This window comes from Ctenocephalides felis, unplaced genomic scaffold (assembly GCF_003426905.1).
Source record: "Ctenocephalides felis isolate EL2017-DRISC unplaced genomic scaffold, ASM342690v1 CF-g0.4_SCAFFOLD_03087, whole genome shotgun sequence".
Taxonomy (NCBI): domain Eukaryota; kingdom Metazoa; phylum Arthropoda; class Insecta; order Siphonaptera; family Pulicidae; genus Ctenocephalides; species Ctenocephalides felis.
In genome coordinates this window covers 1-3,738 of record NW_020539241.1, presented here as the reverse complement: position 1 = coordinate 3,738, position 3,738 = coordinate 1, and the positions used below count along the sequence as shown (strand labels likewise).

Sequence of the window (3,738 nt, the reverse complement as noted above, 5' to 3'; positions counted from 1 at the left end):
CACAGTTCAAATAACACGTAATTCTGATCGCCGTTACAAAAAAAATTAAAAAATAAAATACAAAAAGATGCCCACATATATTTGTTCAATTTTGGTATTACAAGATTCAAGATAAAAACCTCGAATTAACTTAAAATTAGCTAATTTTTATTTTCTGGCTTCACATAATATAAACTAAAAATATAAATATTTATATTATTTTAGAAATAGTAGGAATGTAAGGTGTAATAATTAACTTTCTTCCGTGCCACTTAAGAGGTGAAGTTGCAAATCGCGTTTTCTTTTCTGTGGTGTCGCCATACAAATCGCGTTATATCCTTATTATCAATTTTTTTTTTAAACATTTGAGAAAAAATTGGATGTCGATAAATAGGAAAAATATGGATTTGTAAAACCCTAATCCACTGAAACCAAAATAAACTTTGAATCTGATCGACCAAGGTTAATTGAAATGACCCGAAAGAAACCTGAAAAAAATGGCACACTATTTCCAAGATGAGAAATAATATAAACACGAGAACGATAATAATAATTTATTAGAAGAATAGTGCATTTCATGAATATAAATATTGTTTAGTAACATATCGGTGTATTTTATATAGTCTAATTTACATTGTTATTGGAAACGTTTATTTCGAGTGATGTGAAGACACCTCCCAGGTACTCAATGCTACCTCGATTTTAGAAATATTTTAATTTTGTATATAGTCAATCTTAATATTAATCAATTAATTTTAACCTTTTTAAATCTTTCTTCATGTTTATACAATATAATACAGTTATTGTTGTAAGCATGTCTCACTACGACTATTTTGTTGATTGAAACTTAGTGATATTACATTTGTTACATTTCATATACAAGAGCATATTTTTCTTTATTTAGGCATTTTAACCATTTTTTTTTATTAAACTTGATAGAAAAATTTTAATTAATAAAATTATTTGTTCAATGTAAGTGTAATTCATGAACTAGTTTTATCACTTGGGAATGCATTTTTACATGCAAGAGTTCACAAATCTTTTTGATAGTTCATGAAATTTTTGAGAATATTGAAAATGCTTGCTTTGTATTTTTCATGATTACCAACTCTCGTTAATGTTCTACTTATTTGTAAGATAAGTTATATTTTGTGTATAATAAAATACATAAATATGCGTTAAGGCGTTTAGACAATTACATGATCCGAAAAAATATGTAACCCATTAGTGAATAATTCCGTTATAGTGCCTGAAAGAGGACACGAAGACGATAGATAAAACTTGTGAACTAAAAATATTTATCACAAAATCTTACATATTTATGTCGTCCCATCTGCATCAGGCTGACCAGTCCACCATGCTTCCAGGCGATGCCGGGGGTCACATGGTATTCCTTTGACTACCACGCGAAAATTCTACAATCCTGAAATTAAATGAGAAAAAATTTATTAAGTATAGTCATTATGAATGATGACTATTGAGAGTGGTATGCATTTATTTATTTATAAATTACGAGGCTTTAGACCGTGAATATTTTCGCAACAAACACTCGGTCAAAATTATAATAACCCTCTTCGGCCATTTGTCCATTTTCCACCTTTTTACTGTTGCGAACGTATATTTGTTTTCAGTCACCATGACAAGTTACTATACGAATCGTCTACTGTAGGTATTCATACAGCATACAGTAAATATAAACATAACTTTTATATAAAAAAACACTAGATAAGTGTATTATTAATAAAAATATATATTAAGTTGACAATACAATTACTGAATCTTGTTTACACATTTCATGTTCTTTCTACCGGCGGAAAGTAATTCCACTACGATACACATCTCCAAATTTAATACGTCCGAAAAGTTATAATAAAAAAATTATTACAAATAAAAACCAAACTCTTTTGACTACAATCCAATAGATAACTCGATGAATCTGAATATACATCAAAAATGTTTTAGAAAATGCTTGAAAAATTTTTAGAATACTTTGTAATAATGAAAGACTTACCATGTTATAAGTGTTGTCACCACAAGCTCTGGATACAAAATAATATCATCACGAGTTGTATTGCCGCATATACCCAATTGTGGGGCCAGAACGCGCCATAACTGCAATTTGTTACCACCTTCATAATAAAATTCAAATTCAAATTCGAATTGAAAATATGTTATCAAACGGGTGTCGAATATTCGGTTGGTATCTTATTTTTAGAAATAATTCAGGTTCAGAACCATTGACAAAATCGCAAACAAACTGCCTTTTTGTTATTACTTATTACTTATACTTACATGCGACATAACTATTGGATTGGTGAAAAATTAATAAAACGAGATGAAGGCGAAATTTCGTTTTAAGAAAAGTGGCATGAACGATATTTATGATATACTTAATATTTTGAGTAAGTATAAATTTTTATTAACATTTATGAGTGATTACAAGTATATTTTTGAGAAATACTTTGAATATAATACATTATTCGACGCGCGCGATAATGTACATAATGTACGCTCTAAAAGCGCTGTGCAAATGCAAACATTGATGAATTTTAATAATTGAACCACTTTTTGTACCATGTTTGTTAAGGGAAACAACTTTATCACTATGCAAGTTTCATTAATATTATCGAAAAAATGTTTCAAAAAGTGATTGCGGAGAACCGATTTTTTTCAAATTCTAATAAGCACAATTTCAAATTTTTTTAAATCTAACGTTTTTGACGATCAAGATACACATTTATTAATTAAAAAGTTGAATGAAATAAACCAACTAATTGGTAAACAATAATTTGCATCAATATTATTATATGGCTTGAAAAACATATTAACTATAATAACAAAATACGTGTTTGTTTGCTTCATTTAGGATACACTTTTACCCAAAATTTAAATTTAGAACACAAAGTATACATTTAATCCAGATTAAGTTTTAAGAAGAAAATAGTCCATAACATGTATTTTGTCGCATTTTTGTGCAACGTATATTCGAAGATAACCATAAAAACTACAAAGATTAAATTCATTCCATACATACATCACGTAATAGACTAGATAAAGATATACTTTTGTTATGTTGTTTTCGTTATTCACCAAATTTAATTACTATTGGCACGTTCCAATGCACGAAAAAGATTTAAACATCAATAAGAGAATTGTCATACTCTTTGATAAAGAGTAAATAGATTTGACTGATTTAATGTAATTTATACATACTACTATCATTACTATAACACTGTTTTTTTTTTAAAAAAAATTCTGCCTTTTGGTAAGTGTTAGTGCACGTTGGTACAAATCAACTTTCCGATGGTTGCATGTAAGTACACTTATCTAAACCAACTATCTGATAAATTTTCTTCTAGGTATGTAATCACAATTTATTAAACCATTTAAATAGTTATACATTTAGTTATACCTATACTATCCTCTATCATTAAGTAAAAATGGTATTTAAAATAGATTATTATTTTAAAAAACATGAATTATTAAATGTATTTACATTAAATGTCCTATAACTAAAATAAAGTGCTATTGCACTTGACAACTTTTGTTTTCCTCATTTATTCTAACCGTTCCTGAACTGGTGTTAATAATAATAGAGTAATGCTCGTATGGTTTAAATTTTTGAACAAATGAATGATACGGATTTTGCCACAGCCATAAAAAGAATTTTCATGACATTTTTTAGATTTGTCATATAGCAATTGTTTATGAATTAAGTTATATTTTTATGACTGAAAAAATTATCCATTAATTCTATAA

The 3,738-nt window shown here is 27.5% G+C and overlaps 1 long non-coding RNA gene across 1 annotated transcript; it reads right to left on the bottom strand.

The window, feature by feature from the left end:
- Window positions 1-553: 553 nt before the first annotated feature.
- Window positions 554-2,034, bottom strand: LOC113381825. The gene is made up of 3 exons (XR_003367588.1): window positions 1,991-2,034; window positions 1,295-1,402; window positions 554-1,228 (listed from the first exon to the last, which is right to left on the bottom strand). It is a non-coding gene; the product is annotated as an uncharacterized LOC113381825 (long non-coding RNA).
- Window positions 2,035-3,738: the final 1,704 nt, after the last annotated feature.